General features: G+C 37.2%; 1 long non-coding RNA gene across 1 annotated transcript in view; it reads left to right on the top strand.

Moving 5' to 3' along the window:
- Positions 1 to 16,746, top strand: part of LOC128908790 (uncharacterized) — a 115,475-nt gene that overhangs the window by 12,057 nt on the left and 86,672 nt on the right. The gene's annotated exons all lie outside the window — the stretch shown is intronic.

Consider the following 16,746-nt stretch of genomic DNA (forward strand, 5'->3'; position numbering starts at 1 on the left):
GATACTGGAAGTAGCATGGTTCCCCAAAACGCATTTTAGCATTTCTCTTCTGAGTATCTATGAAACACTGAAAACACTGAAATGATAGATTTTGTATCTCATAGGCCCTGATCCCTCAACTGAAATATTTAATAGGCAGATTTCTGGGAGTGGTGTTTTTTTTAAAAAAGTATTAATGAAGTGTATATAGTCTAGAATGAAGTGTACTATCTCCAGATTCAGTAGGAATCCCAGTGTGACCTGGGGCGCTTTAGCAAAAATTGCAATATAAAGCACTCGGAGAGTAAGGACAAGCTTAAAGTGGATTAAGGTACGCCCATCCCCTGAGGTAAAACCTGTTCATAAATGTTTTTGTTTCCCTTGATGCAAAGAGAAATGCAATATACTTTCCATTGCCATCTGATAGTGAACCATCTTCTGGAACACACCGACAGTTTGATTGTGGGACATTTAGTCCAGGTGGAATTTCTCCAACTTGCTGGAGTTAAATTGTTGCCAGGATTGTGTCCCATATATAAATAGAGGAAAGAGATAGTCCTTCTGGAGACTTGATCCTCAAAAAGCGTTTTTAAACAAATGGCATTTCTGAGAAATTCAACAAAATGTTTCAAGATAAAAGAATGTTAAATATAGCTAGAAATAAGAGAGCCATATGTTCAAAGCACATCAGCTTTGAAACCATGCACTTAACCCTGGGACTCAACAAGATTTCACATTTTAAATAAAAATTTTAACTTCCTGAAAAGATAAAGTTCATTCATCTTGAGGGTAGCCTAGAAAGAAAAGAAGGAAAATATAATCCGTGGAGAAGCCTTTCACTAAGATAAGCATCTTTGACATTAGGAAAAAAAGAATATAACATGTAAAAATAAGATGGGTCATATCCCTTCCTAAAGAAGTCTGTTGTTACATTTGTACATCAAAGTAGGAGTAAGGTTATTTTCTGAATGGATTTTTTGGCTAGCAAGTACATTATCTTCCAAAACTGTTGCCAGATTCATAAAATCTTAGTTCAATGGGATAGAAATGCACCGGTTTAGCACTCCTATTTGAAACATTATACAGAGTGCAGGCTGTTCTAAGTTGGATGCAAATGTTACACAAATATACCCATTAGAAATTTGGTCCACTAGAAGGAGTTTATTTGGTTGCTTCTATAAATGGTGCTGATAAATGTCAGCCTTTGTGTGTAACACAGTATACACGTGTTTGTGCAACAGTCATTTCTGTTAAATTGAATTGATTTTATTTCTTACACAAACTGAGCTTTCATCCTGGAATAAGTTTTCCAGTAACACAAGGGCAGATCAGGAAATGTGTAAAATGGATCAGTGCCCAAAACACTAAGTTATACATCTATTCTTGGAAAAACATGAGAACATATTGTCTTAAAAAGAAAAGTATAAATTACAGAAGAACACAAGTTCATTTGAACTTGCATATTGAGCTCCCCCATCTATACAAATCCTCATTACATTACTAACTGTAGCATGTAGGTTCTTTGTTGAAGGTAGCTACCTAAATATACAGACACGGACACAATTGAATTTCACTTAGTTATCTGAACATATGGGCATATTTATTTTACTATTAAGTCAGCTTTGGCTTTTTGTAATATCCTATTTGTATATTAACGTATAGTTATATTGCCCCACAAGTCAAAAACAGGAATGTGAAATCAAGTGAATTTTTTTTTTAGCTTTGTTTCAAATACATTGAAATGAAGCTTTGGAAAGTCTAAAATACTACACAACCTGATAATTTTCCAGATAGAACTTACTCAAAATTATGTCAGATGAAAGGCATCTGTGAAAAAAGTTTCAACTTACTGAACGACTGTTGTCTTGAATATAAAGTAGACTGCCGTGACTGTATTAATGTGTATCGCAGAATATATGAGGATCTATTTGAATGGTAAATTTTACCAATGCTCCTTTTGCACTTCTCCATCATTGCACTGCGTCAAACAGACTTTTAGATTTTTTTCTACAGGTAAAAAGTACAATCAGCAATCTCATTAAAAATACAATGCAAAAATAGAAAGTGAGAGAATACGTAACCCTATACTCAATTAAGTGACAAAATAACAATTGAAAAACCAATGGCAATTCTGCAGAGCCATTGAGACATTAACACTGTATATCAGAAGAAAAACACCCAGACCAAATCCAGAGCATCAAGAACCTGGACACACTCTTTCTGCAGGAGTGTTCCCCTCTGTGTGTAGACATAGCAGAGACCGTTTGCCAGAGAGACATAGAATGAGATGGTAAATAAAAATAGACTATCAGAAAGTTTTCAAACTTTTAGTGCTTATTTAAACTGAGGAACTGCTTCTTTATATAAGCAAAATAGACAAAAGGTTTCAGATGGAACTCTTACCTTTGTAAACTGGATTATTTAACATAATTGCCACCAATAGCAATGGACTGGGCTCTTTGCGGAGCAAGTACCTTGTGGTGCTGTGTCTCAAGCCCTGGGTTCCTGTGAATCCTGTTGAGTCCATTTGGGTTCCAGCCGTGTCTGCTTCCATCTCCTGCCCTTGAAGACTCTCAGCTTCTCTGCATCCCTGAAGACCTTTCAGGGCCAGTGTGTGCCATTGGAATAGAATAACCATAAAGTGATCATCTTTGCTAGGGATTTTATTGATTTTCATGGAGACCTCAATTAATAGTGTCATAGGTCTCAATGGGTTCACAGAATAGGGTGTTCCTTCTTCAGTGGAGCTTTCTTGCATTCAAGAGGCATCAGTTCTTGTCATTTTGGACTATTCACATAGATAAATGCTTTCCAAGTTGAAGTCAAGCAAGTCTCATTGACTGTGTCTGAACTTGGAAGCCAGTGCCCCCATGATGTACCTTAAAGTCCTGGCCTGTTGACCATACAGGCTGTGATAGCACCACAGCTCTCTCTGCTCAAATGCTTAGGTCACCTTCTAGAGGGAACGCTGGAAGGATGTGTAGCCAGATTCAGACCATGAGAAATGCTTTTGGTTTCCAGCCCTTTAGATGTACCCGGGTAAAACCTGTTGAATTTACATGCCTTATTTCAAAGAACGTTAACAGCCAAGCTCTTGTCATCTTAACTGTGCTTGCATACAAGCTAGTCTGACCTCCTTTTAGAAATCAAGTTTACCTTTTCCCTTTTGTACTTGACGGTTCATAAACCCTGGTAAAATTGCAGTCACAGTGGAGAAACTGCACACGGCGCCATTGACAACGGTCTCTGAGAAATGAGGAAATTAAGGGTACAACAATCCCCAATAAAACCTGCCCAGCTACTTAGTGTCACAAATGTGCCATGATCATTATATACATTAAAAGAGGTGAACACGTTTTGTTTTTCTTAAGAGCAACAGTAGTGTTTTTCAATAATGTACTAAGGCATCGGTTTCAAACTGTTGGATTATCACTGTTTGAATAAATACAATGTGTTTACGTGACGAATGCTTTCTCTAGAGGTTGCCCTACCTTCTGTTGATTGAGTCTAACCCTGTTTAACTACTTTGACAAGATTCTTGCCTGCAGTAACATTTTTAATTAGCATTCTTGTTTGTTTACGTCTAGAGATTAAGGGGGAAAATAACTAAAAGCTTTGGAACAACTATTGAGTCTGCACTTGCTCTAAGATGGAAGAAAATAATTTTTGGTATATGTTTAAAATTATATAACGCGTTTCAGATGTTGGTTCAGATTACTGTTGAAATGGCATTCAAATCTGGGAGTGTTTCTTGCTGGTTTTGTCCTTTTAAAAATTTCCACTGTGCTTTTTTTCATCTTTAATTAAATTTCAATTCATTTTATAATACTAATTAAAGTATTTACAGCAAGAAATTCTATCCATTTGCAAAACTACAATAAATTGTAACGTTTTCACAAACAAGCAAACTTTTTAGAAGTTTTGCAAAATCTTTATCCTGTGTTTGTAAGACATTGAAGCGTAGATCATCAGCTGGTATAAGTCACCGTTATTCACTGGAGTCAGAAGAGCAATTTTGATTTACAACAGTTTAGAATTTGGCCAATAATCTAATTAATATAATCAAAACCATGTACAGACACCAGAATAAACAATACCAAACAGTAAGGCAAGTAACCTATCTTACAATGAAAATAAAATGAATGTCCCAGGCTTCTTAAATCACTGTTTCATTACATAGCTTTGCTTTCTATCAGCTTTGATCTCCTTCATTTCATTACAGCAAACTTCTCATTAGAGGCATGAATTTCTTCCTATGAAATTGATCTCACTTTCAGCACTGATATCTAGTGACTTTTTCCAGTTTCAGCTTTAGTCTTTTTATACAGCGCTTTAAAAAAAAATCCAAACACAAATTATTACATCATAAGTAGAAGAACATATGGCATGTCCACAAGTGAGTACACAATAAATATGTTTCTAATAAATACTTTGGTGCTGAGTAAATTACAGAAGAGAGAAGACAATAAACTACCATTCTGCTATTAATTCCTTTTCTTAGCATGGTAGCAGTTATTAAATTAGTTTAATCATAGCCAAGCAGTTGAGGTGCAGTAGCCCTGCTTATTACACTAGCCATTATCATCTCACTGTTACCTTGGGCTTTCTTCATCTGTTTTGTATTCACCTTATCTCTCAGATGCATAGCTTGTAGGCTTTCTTCTTTTATATAAAAAATGGGTGTATTTTTCATGTCGGAACTGGGCGTTGATATATGATTCTGGCCTTCAAGTTTTGTCAAAAATAAATACTGATTACAATAATTTCAGAGCAATGGACAAAACTCATTTAGCCTCAGGACAGAACCTTGTGCAAAAATTTCACTTTGTTCAGCTTGCATTGGTTCATAGCTGTATAGAGAAACAGCAGAGGTAAAACTTCGAAGAGTATGCCCACTACGTACCAATTTTGGCCATTGTTGTGCCCAAAGTTAATTCTACAAAGTTAGTGCATTTTTTTCATGAAGTATACGGGTTTATTTTTGGTATTAATGTGTTCTGACTATTTGGACAAATCAGGATATTTTCAGTGGGCTTCCTTGCGTGTAATAAAAGTAATGGAAGGCCTGCTTTTTGGCATCTGACAAACTCGGTGTTTAGGGGGGAATTCTTATATCTGTAGGCTGGACAAGCGGGGCTTCTGCAAATACACTGTCCCATTACAGCTTTCTAATTAAAGATCAGCTGCAGGAAACAGTAAATTTAAAATAGTGATGACAATATTAAAACTTCCTGAGGAAGAAGGAGACTATTGAAGATAAGGAGGCAAATATCCTATTAGAAGAAATAGAACGAAATGCTCTGTGGTGACTCTAAAGCATTGTGCAAGTATTCACAGTGGGCTATAGATGAGAATATGAAAAAGATGAGTGTTATAACATCAAGGGGTATGAATGACAAACAGATGCTAAACAGACAAATGAGCTATGGCTGAAGGAGGCCAGTGCTGTTGTATGCTGAGGGAAGAGAGAGGAGAGGAAGAGGTGGATAAAAAAAAATATAGCCCCAGAGAAAACTGAAAACCATGCTGAGAAGTAGTCTGGAGAAGATCACAGGAAACAGCTTATGGAATTAAAAACATTTGGGAAATTACAGCACTTAGGAGGAATTAAATATAAGAAAGTAATGGTCATCTATGAAAATAGAAACTTCAAAAAGGAAGGGACTGCAGCACAGAACCTGGAGGAGAAGAGCTAGAAAATCAGTAGATATGATCTCAGCATGAATAGAGAGATGTGTTAAGGACCCCATGCAACATATCAGTCTCTAGGAAGACCTTTTATGAACAGTTAACGATAGACTTTGGCAACAGAGAGCAAGGAAATGTCTCAGAGAGAGAAATATCTGACTGAAATGATGGTCTTACATCAGTCCCATTATGACTGGGAAGAATGTGTATCAGATATAAATAGCATCTTAACTTAGTTCAAGTGGATATAACTTGCTTTTCACTGATACTCCTTACTGTTAATTTGTTAAAGATGCTGAGATTATATAGATAAATATTAGCATTATTTACAAAGTGATGTAAAATTTCATTGGAAGCCGAAGCACTGAAATAGTGCAAATGTATTTTTTATTTTCCTAATGAAGTAACCATATTGAAAGTATTATTTTCAGGCTTTGATTATCCATGTAAGCTGGTGGAAATATTTGTCAAGTATTCAGATTTAAGAAATGGACCCAAGCATAGATAAGAAAATGAGTTCATAGTGAGAACAGATGCTACAGAGACAAAAGATATCTTCAAAAACTGTATATGGCCTAATCCCATAGCCATTTTCTGTACGTATTCAGAGTCTAACTTTTAAAAGTATTTAACAGTTGTTCTGCTCAGCAGTGTAATTGTGGCTTATGCATACTTAATGCTTACCTCCCTGCTTATGCCAGTCAGGTGTTGTCTTCTGTGTGCTTGCCAAGTCATTTCTGTACCCAAGATGACATGAAGTTGCATGGGAGCCCAAGTTTCATCTCATTTCCTTTGTGTAAATATTTCTGAGCTGCAGACTGTAGGAATTAAAAACTGAAATCTCATTGAATTGGAGAGGAATTAGGCACCTTGGTACCTCCATAGATCTTGGCCTAGCCCATAAACAGGGCGTAGCTCCGTCATTGTTTAATACAGCGCCTTTACCACCATCGATATGGTACCCAGTTTTAAGTGCCTTGATCTTGCTTGTTAATTTGTTAAAAGATCTGTGAGTCATAATACCAGAGCTGGCTAGGCTAGCGTAGGGTAGCCTCAGTAGAAGACAATTTTTCCTTCCAAAATTATCCAGAAGGTGGGAAAAGTAGGTTAAAATGACTTCAGGAATGGGTTCCAGCTCCGTCATATGCTGGGCAAAAGAGGTGCAACCCATCAGGGGAAAGGAGGAGTGACCAGCTGTGCTTGGAGGTGCAAGTTTATTCAAACTGTGGGGGTGTAGGGAAAAGAATGCTTTAATTGTGGACTCTGTGAATGATGGTCCAAGTGTGCCCAAGAGCAGAACCTCACATTTCTAGTGGAAATTTTTGTTGAGCCAGTGTGTTTGATCTTCTACATGCTTCTGAGATTGGTTGCCAAGAGAGAACTTTTGAACTTTCAGGTTTGTACTTTCTTACCCGAGACTATGTATAGGTCTTACCATAACATCTTGTTTCAAAGTTACAAAAATCATTAAATGCTTCTGTAATCATCATCATGGTCATATTTTTAGGTGGTATTGCAAAATGGCTTTGTAAACTGAGAATCAGTGTGAAACACGTGAATGAATTCCAGAAATGTAGCAAATGGCACAGTAATGAGAAAATTTGTGGAAAAAAAGAAAATCACATGAGCCACAGAGTTTGGAAATGTGTATTAAATGCAGTTGACAAGTGGAAATTGTAGGGTCAGAATATGAAAGAAGAAACCAGTCAAAGGCTACTCTAAATTCCACATGGCAGCAACAAGTGCAAGGCAAGCTAAGCTTATCTTGCACAACAGTCAAGATGTAGAATGCCACGTTAGAGCTAAAAAATAACATTTCTTCCTCATCCACTTTAGCAGAAGTTTAATAACTGTGCAGCTGGAGAAACAAAAGAGCAAAATTTCTCAGAAAAATTTCAAAATAGGATACGTGCGTGCTGATCAGCCAATGTTTATATCCTCCCCCTTTACTTTTCCCTGACCACTTTCCCAAACGAGAAGGATACCCAGCTCTCTCCTAATTCCCCTTCAGGGTTCTGGTAGCAGCAGTACTCAAAGGAAAGGTATAACTGCTTCTACCTACCCTAAGGAAGCTGAAGGTTATTTTACTCCGAGAACACGCTGTTCCACCCTGTGTTTGTTCAGTATTTTTCTTAAACCATTATTACTTGCAACTTTACTTCTGGGTAATAAGAGCTCATTATAGCACTTTTGCCCTGATAATTCAGAAACCTGAAATTAAGATAACTCACACTCTAGCATTTCTACTAGTTGTGCTGTGCTTGCGGTTCTTTTTTCATTCTTAAAGATGTCCTTGATTCAGCAATACTTAACTAAAATACTCTATGTGTTCCAGTATTGGGAGACCTAAAAGTCATCTTGACCTAGAGCTCTAGAACTGTGAACGCTCTTACCTCTAGTCAACCTGCAAAAATATCAGATATTTCTAGGCAGAGAATACAAGGCCACATGGGCCAGTAACATGACAAATGGTAAAATATGTTAATTGCATCAGCATAAAACAGTACCATTTTGTTCCTAGGTAGCCTTTTTCATTCTGAGTGCCTCAAGATGTACTCCAAATTTTTATGCAACCTACAGCTTAATTGATAATATTGAAAGCATTGTTTTTACAAATTTTACAGAAAGGTTCACATGTTCTAAACACTTAAGCACTGTTAAGTAGAAAAGAGGTAAAGGATGAGGATTTCTAAGCTTTTCAAATGAAGCTTGTTTTGATAACTGCATCTAGTTGTGATACTGTTCTGTATGGATTTCATATTATTTAAATACTCCATGGTGATGGATTCTGTGCATGTGATACAGTAATGCTTCTAAAAGTAGTTGTCATTGTGATCCATTAAAGTATGGCGAATGCAATATCATCCTATAAACTCTGGGATTCATAAGACTACAAAATAATTAAGATAATAATGTAAAAAATGGGCAAGACCACATTATATAACATTAACTTTGATAAATTTTGTTCCATAAAATTAGTTTTTGAAGTAGAAATTTACTAGGTTGGTCTTATAAGTATCTGTCCTGCAAAAAATATATTTTCTCAAATTAAAAAATGTCTTTCTTACAGAATTGGCTACAAGTGCCTTTTCTTATCTTTCATGGTTTCCAGTACTATGTAAATTCATAGCTCAGAGGAATGTTGTAACCTCACATAATGAGTTGTGTGATATATTGAGGCAGTTTTAATGTATTTTAGTTTGAGAGAGGATTATATTACTTTTCCCAAATATTATTTTGTTTCTTCAACATTGTCATAAAACCTCATTCAGATAACATTAAATATCTTCTTTAAAGCTTACAGAGGCACCAGGCTGAGGGGATATGGACACAATGCAATCCTTAACTCACCCCTATTGTGCGGGAACAGAGCAGGAGCTTCCAAGCTGCTGGGGGTCTTACATATCTCATATGTGCTGCAACAATGAAACAAATTATGAACAGGGCTTAAGGCTCAACTCTGAATTCTTGCCTTTGTGAGTTCGTGTCTCATGCCTGGAGAGCATGGTGCTCGGAGACATGGCCTGTCTGTCTGTGAATAGGAGCAGATGGATTATTTTCTGAAGTTTGACATTCAGACAGAGATACCTCCTTTTTTGGTCTGGCGTTTCTATTAAGTTTGCACAAGGAGATTGAGTACTATTAGGGGTTTTCATATATGAATTAATTAATTTCAGTAATAATGTATTGATACTGATAAAAAGGTAGTTGTTAGTCTGACAGAATGCAATGCCATTCTGTTCCGCTTTAAAATATGCTGGTATAGAAAAAGCAGTTTTGTTAATGTGCAGAATCTACCCCCGCTCTAGGCTGTACTGAAGAACCGATCGTGAGGTCAAAGATGCATATTCAAAGCTGTTTCACAAAGAACGTCTGAAGCGGTAGCCAGTTTTGCAAAATGTTTCAAATGTACTGAATTGGCTGGCAAAAGGAATTATTTCACATGACAAGAAACGTGTGAGTTTTCACAGCGCCAGCACTGCAGTCCCGCTCGTCGTACGCAGCCAGGTTACGCTTGCTGCCATTGAGTTGAATCTGCTTTTGGATAACCTCCATGGGTTTACTCCGAGAGGAGAATACCATTCAGTGGAAGAAGCTAAACCTTTAGCTGTTCAGAAAACAAATGCTGTTTTAAGTTTAATTATTTCAGCCGCCTACTGATGATCTGAAAAAAATCTTTTAACAAACCAAGTATTCTTAGCTAGGCTGCTGCCTTGGCTATATGATCTTTCACTGTATAGCTGCGTGGAAGTGCGGTGATCAGAGCTTAAATCCTTCATTCTTTAGGCAGGTAATGAAACATAGAAGCAATTTCTCTTTACCCTCCCACCTTAAATTTTGATTTGGTGACATTATCAGATTTCTAGAGATGAGCTGAATCTGTCTCTGCCAATACAGAGAAGTGAACAGAGGGAGAAGGTGGCATTACAAACAAAAAAGGTCAATAATTATGGACCAAATCCTGCTTTGACTGAAGTGGCACAAATGGCATGAACAGTTGCAAATCACCGATGGTAAAGCCTAATAAAATGTCCTTTGTATTCATAAGGTTGTTCCCAGTTAATATTTGGATTCTGTAAAGCAAACTTGAAAAATCTTTAGAATATAAATATATAAATATAATTTTATAGGAATGGCACACTTTTCAGACTAGAGTGAAGGAAAACATGGTATATGTAAAAGAACAACTGTTGGCATTTCATTAGGTATGTATGTCACACAGGAATATGCATCTTAGCATAAGCATCGACAACTGGATGTTGTTCTTGTAAAAGTCAGTGGAAACCTTATCCCTGATTCATGGGTCTGAGACTTTGAAATGCAAATTTCTTAGAGGGTAAAAAATCAGTGTGGGAACTTCTGAACTAGAAAGACTGAGCATCGTGAGTTTGATCCTTGAAATGTAGTAAGCATCAATCTTAAAGATACCACAACAGTTCTCCTAAGAAGTATGTGCAGGACATACCAGCTTATACCTTACTGGGCCGTGCTTTGCTGCCTTTCTGGCCATTCTTCCCTTTAGGGCACATATGTGGAACTCACTTAGAACCTTTCAGAATGTGGGATGTTATTAACTAAATAATCAAATTATTTTCAATATTTAGTATAACTACCGCATTTCAGAAAAACAGAGGAAAGCTCTTTTAGATTTGCTATAATTACAGCTACGTAGCAACGTTTTCTCAACTTGTTAATAGCGCTCTGCTTGCTTTTTTTTTTTTTCTTCTTACAAGTGAAACAAAATCACTGGCCTTTTCACAGAAAAAAATTCCTTGGTCTCGAGGCTTTTGTATTCAATAGGGAGGTTGGACTGTGCTCCAACAAACAGAATTATTCAGCAAGTCATTGCCTTCAAGAAGTAATGTGTAACACCTTGTTTTGTTCCTTGGTTCAAAAGGCACTGTCACTGTTGTACACCAGTGTTTTTAAAAAAAAGACTATAATTCATATGCAAACTAAGGGGGGATTCATGATTTCATAATAAAATGTTGAAACGCTTTGATCATGAGCTGGAAGGAGGTGTGAAACAGTGCTTCAGAAACAGACAGATATTTGTGTAATCAGCCTTTATGTATTGCCAGTTCAGAATAATAACATATAAAAAGCCCCAACTTACCTCATCTGCCTGGTACAGCCAAGGCATAAATAAAAGAGAACAATGGAATTACTATTACTCACTCACTGAGCCCCAGCTACATCACTGTATTCTTTATAATTGCTGGCAAGAAGATTAATGTTTTGTTAAATATCAGAGTAAGGTCACAAGGGGGCTTGCAGGGCTGTCTAAACATCTAGGCTTTAAACTCCTTCCTTCCTTCCTCCTTCTTTTCCTTTTTTGATATTTTTTTTAAATTCAATTTCACGGAAATGAACTTGTAGCAATTCCTTTAATTACGGTGACTTTTACATTTTTGCATTTGAAAGGCAGCTTCCATTTTTGACAATGCAAAAAATAAACAAAGGCAACAATTGTCGTATGGCTGATAAAGCTTAATCACCATGTTGATAGGAAGATGGTAGGGGTTTTGTGTGTTAGAAATAGACCCCGGTTCCATTTCGTCTGTCATATTTCTGTTCCTTCATGTCTGTTAGTTCTGTATTCAAATTTGGAATTTTTTCTAATCATAGTAATGTCAGTTATCCTAAGCAGTCATATATTTAGTTTAAAAACAGTTTTTGTAAATGTTTATTAACTTACAGCTCATGAACACTAGGACAATAACAGTTCAGGAGAAAACCTCACGAGGAGATTTGTACATCATGTACCTTCAGAGTGTGCGTACCACCAGACTGAGTTTACTAGCTCTGATTTCATATCTTTTGCAGCAAAAAAAATACTGACATTTCTTTGTATAGATAAAACCTTACAGTCATCAGTCTTGCCCATCATTCTTGGCCTAAGTGGGCTAGAGAAATAGTCAAAGAAATAGTCCGTTATAAATTAACTTTTTCTTTTAGGGAAACTAAACCAGCTGATACATAGGGTAGAACAGTTTCACTTGGGAATGAATGCTAATGTAGATTTCTGGTAAATATAAACACAGTTGTTTCTGGTGAAGGAGCAAAGAAATTATATAGTCATCTTAATCTCTTGTTTAGACTACTGCCAGTCAGTTGCAAAATGCAAATATCTTCTTCATTTGGCTAAGATTACCCTCCAAATTATACAGTAGCAGTCTGGGCAGCAGCAACCAGTCTCATACAAAATTGGTAAGTATGTTTTACAGGTCCCTATATGTTTTCACTTTTTAGAGGTGACTAGCCCCAGATCCATCTAGTGTATCTGTACTTTATAGAAGGATTCTCTGAGAAGGTGCTCAGTGTGTGGGCCAACATGACGAGCGCCACAGGAATACGATATGGTCCCTCTTTCCCTCTGCTGGTGCTCAATAAGCTCCCTGAGCAGTCGCTTCTGTGAACGCTGGGTTGGGCATTAATGGGACCAATAAAGCAGAGAAGAGTTTGTATTAAAGAATACTCATTTCTTGGTCTCATTTGCACACTGAAACACCCTTAAGTCAAGAATTGAGAGGGCTTCTTAACAAAATGGTGTCATTAGGATTCCGTTAATGTCTTTTAGTGGAACAGGTCTTTTCTTGAAGACGGGTAGTTTGATGTGGTATTACTGACTTTTATGAACATTATCTTCAGTTATCTAATATTAAACAAAACTAAGGACTTCAACGAACAACGTATGGACAGCAGTGGTGAAAGTCATACATTTAAATTCTACCATTTTGCATAGAAATAGTAGAGCTGCAGAAGAGCAACGGGTTTATAAGCAGCCCACAATACCTGGGCAGCTCTGAATGGTTTCAGAAAAAAAAGGTTAGTGATCTGCATTAAAGGAGGTAAGAGTTTCAAGAACACCTGTTCTTGATCCAGTTTATGCTATAACTCTTGGAGGAAGTTTTTATTCTGTCTTTACTCAGTTTGCCTCTTAGAAATGAAAAATAATGAAAAATCCGTTCCTATTTTCCTAGAGGTCTGTTGCGAAAATACTGTGTCAGTAGTTACATACCAACAGGTGTTAAAGTGTTGTTATAAGAGTCCTATTCTTGACATTCTTGGATGTGGAACTGTGAAAATTGGCTATAGAAAATATGATTTGAGACCTAGATTGACTCATCCTGAAAATATCCTTCAATTTCATCATTTCTTGTTATCGCCATTAAGTGTAAAAGTGGTATTACCACACCACAATCACTGAGTAAGTGCTGGAGTTTTCCCTTATGGTTACAATCCACTGGAGTCCTAAGGAGCAGGAAAGGAGTCTGGAAGGAGTGGGAGTGAATGGGATTTGTTAACATTGAAATTAAAAAAAAAAAAAAGTAAAACCACTTGCAGTTTACTTAGTTTGTAAGAATTCTTTATGAACCATCATAATATTGTGAATGAATTACTCCGTAATTTCAGTTTGTACATGAATACTGGAGACATGAATGCTTTTCCTGTTTATATCAGCTAAGGAGCTGGTGCTGGTGCAGTGTAGTGAAATGTATGGACGGGAGGACTTGGCAGTCTTGCACCTATGTTTGCAATAGAAAAATTACCAAATATCAATCAATAAATGTTAAACAAAAATCTGTCCCCTCTGACATTGCAGCTTCAGCAGGGCCTGCAAAAAGCCGGAATATCCAATCAGAGAATGTTTTGAGTTTTAACACTGAGGCTTGGTTGATTACTTGGTTCTCTTCACAGAGAACATCTACAGGTTTGCACACTCTGATGTTGCTATTACATATTAGCCCATCTGTTCTCGATATGCTTTATCTAGAGAGTGGAGCTGAAGCCCAAGCCTCTGCAGGGAAAATAAATGAAGTAGGAAAACAGCAGGGGGAATAGTTTTAGGGAGCAGGTCCAGTTCTTTACTTCTTTCTTAGTACTGGAAATGAAGACCTTGCCAAGATTTTCAGTCTACTTTCAGAATGTTCAACTCAGCATCATAAATCTTCTCAAATATGGAGTTTCTTACAGCTTCCTCTCTCAGAGATACCAGGGAGGTTTACTTACCAGCTTTTGTCAGTCCAGGTCACATAAGTCTTAAAACTCCCCATTATTACTTGCACATGCTTGATCATGAAGCTCATCTGTCAAAAGCCCTTTACCTTTCCTCACATTTTCTTCCTTGTGCATGCTTCTTTGGTGATGTTTCTCTAAGAATCATGTCTCTGGAATTGTTAATGAGATTTAAATGAAGAGACAGAACCTAGGTTTTGCCAAAAGTCAGAGTGGTTTTGGGCTAAGCCAACCCCCTGGACAATCAGCTGAGACCTACAATCTGGAGTTATTGCAGTTCTTTTAGTCCTGGCTCTCGTCCAGCTAAATCCTTAACCCAAGCCCTAGAAAACACGCTTCTTAACCATCCTCAATGGCTCTTTTCCATTGTGTGGATAAATTTCTTTTTCACTTCCTCTGGGGTGGCAGGAGGCAAGCCAAGCTGCCGCTGTAATGTGACCGCGCTGAGGGTCCCTGACGGGCAACTTCAGTCCCTCATACAGTGTATCAGAATTAAATATTAAGAAACTCTGAAGGCAAAGGTTTAGCCTGGGTTTTGTTTGATATGGTCAAGATCAGAAAGGAAGCTGGTGGCAAAATCAAGGATGGGAGTTATTTTTCCAGACTCTTGTTTCTCGGCTCTAAACATGGTACATAACAAAACAAAAAACAAACAAACAAAATTTTCTTCATTGTACATGTTACAATGAAAGGAAAGATTATTGTCATTTAGTTGTGAGCATTTTTACATTGTTTTTACAAAACAAGAGAGTTGGTTAAAACTATTGATACATGATCGGTGAATAGAAGTATTAATCAGTGAAATTAAAAAAAAAAAGTAGAACATCTTTCATATAGACAGTCCTTAATAATTTATAGACACAGGCACAGCATTTGTAATAACTGTAAATATGTAGAAGTACATACGGTGTGAATAGGAGAGAAATAAGGTGGAAGAAACAACCCTAGCAGTTATTTATTAAAGACATATGACACGTTAAAACTTGAAAAGTCAAAAGACTGTTGAGGTTAATGACCTATAAAAGGTATTAATGTACAAAAAACAAGAATGTGAAATTAATTAGTCTTGTTTTAAAGGAGAGTTTTCTGAAGACTGGAATTCTTGTGATTTATGTTAGGCAGCTATGGGAAAACGTAGTTCTACTTATTTGTTGATCCATTCAGCTGGACTTACTGTACTTATTTATCACTTTGTTAATTCAGGCAGATGCGATGTCATCTCTCACTGCTCTCATCCAGCCTCTCTCTGCTGCAGTTAAGTTAAATCACTGGAAAAGAGCGGTCAGGAGCATAGAAGGGTGCCATAATTGAAGATAGGTGCATTTTCCAGTTGGACACTCCTGCAATTAGGAACCGAAAACAAAATTGAATATACCACTTTGTTCCTGGGAGGACAAGAATGGGAATTATGCTTGTTCTAGGGAATTCAAGTCAGTGATCATATTGTAATAAGCACCATCTCGCCATTATTTCCATTACTTTGAAGTACAAAAATATTACTGTGTCAACTTTTTTTCTCAAGTGACTTGTGAACAAATAAGTCATGAAATGCCTAGAAGAGGCAGAGACACTAATAAATATCAAAGGTAAGAATGAGTGAACTCAGAAATACAGTGTGCCGGTGATAAGACTTCAGAATAGAATCTACCAGTTACATCATGGCCTTGTAAAAAATATTTTTTTAATCAGAAGACAATATTGGTTTCTGGGATTCTATTTTGCCTATCATTTTGTGATAGCTGCTGCTGTTTGTTAGTAAATATCAAAGAAAACAAGAAAGACATCAACAAACTGGAGTGAGTTCATTGGAGGGCCACCACAATGGTCAGGGCTGGGGAACTCACCATGCAAGGAGCAGCTCAGGGGTTGGGGCTTATCCAGCCTGGAGAAGAGAAGGTTCTGGGGGGACCTCACAGCAGCACCCAGTGCCTGTGAGGGGTTTAGTGAGGACGTGGAGCCAGACTCTTCACAGTGATGCAGAGTGGGAGGGCAAGAGGCAGCAGGCATAAGTAGAAACAAGAGAGGTTCAGACTGGAGGTGGAGAGAAGCCTTTCTCCCCCAGGGACAGCCAAGCAGGGGCACAGGTTACCTGGAGAGATTGTGCAGTCTTCGTTTTTAGATATTTTCAAGACCAAACTGGATAAAGCCCTGACTGGTCTTTACAGACCATAGCTGACCCTGATTTGAGCAGGAGGCAGAACTAGAAACTAGAAACCTCCGAAGGCCCCTTCCAACCGGAATTATGCCATGATCCTAAAAAGAGAATAAAATTATACCGACCTTTCTCATGAGGAAAGAAGATTGAGGTTTTAATATTCTGCAAGCAGATCACAATTCTAGAGTTAAAAGTAAGCTGAGTTTTCATTTGAAAATGTGTTAAGATATGATCAATCAAACAGTTTTTGTTAAAACAGTCAGGGAATTTGACTCCCTCTTCTGAAATGCCATGTCAGGACATGAATCAGCAAGGAGGCTACTTTGGTTAGAGACAATATTCATGAAAATTGTATAACTGAAAAATATAGCTTTGAAGCTTATGTGCCTGATAATAAACAGTGT

Source organism: Rissa tridactyla, chromosome 4 (genome assembly GCF_028500815.1).
Source record: "Rissa tridactyla isolate bRisTri1 chromosome 4, bRisTri1.patW.cur.20221130, whole genome shotgun sequence".
Classification (NCBI taxonomy): domain Eukaryota; kingdom Metazoa; phylum Chordata; class Aves; order Charadriiformes; family Laridae; genus Rissa; species Rissa tridactyla.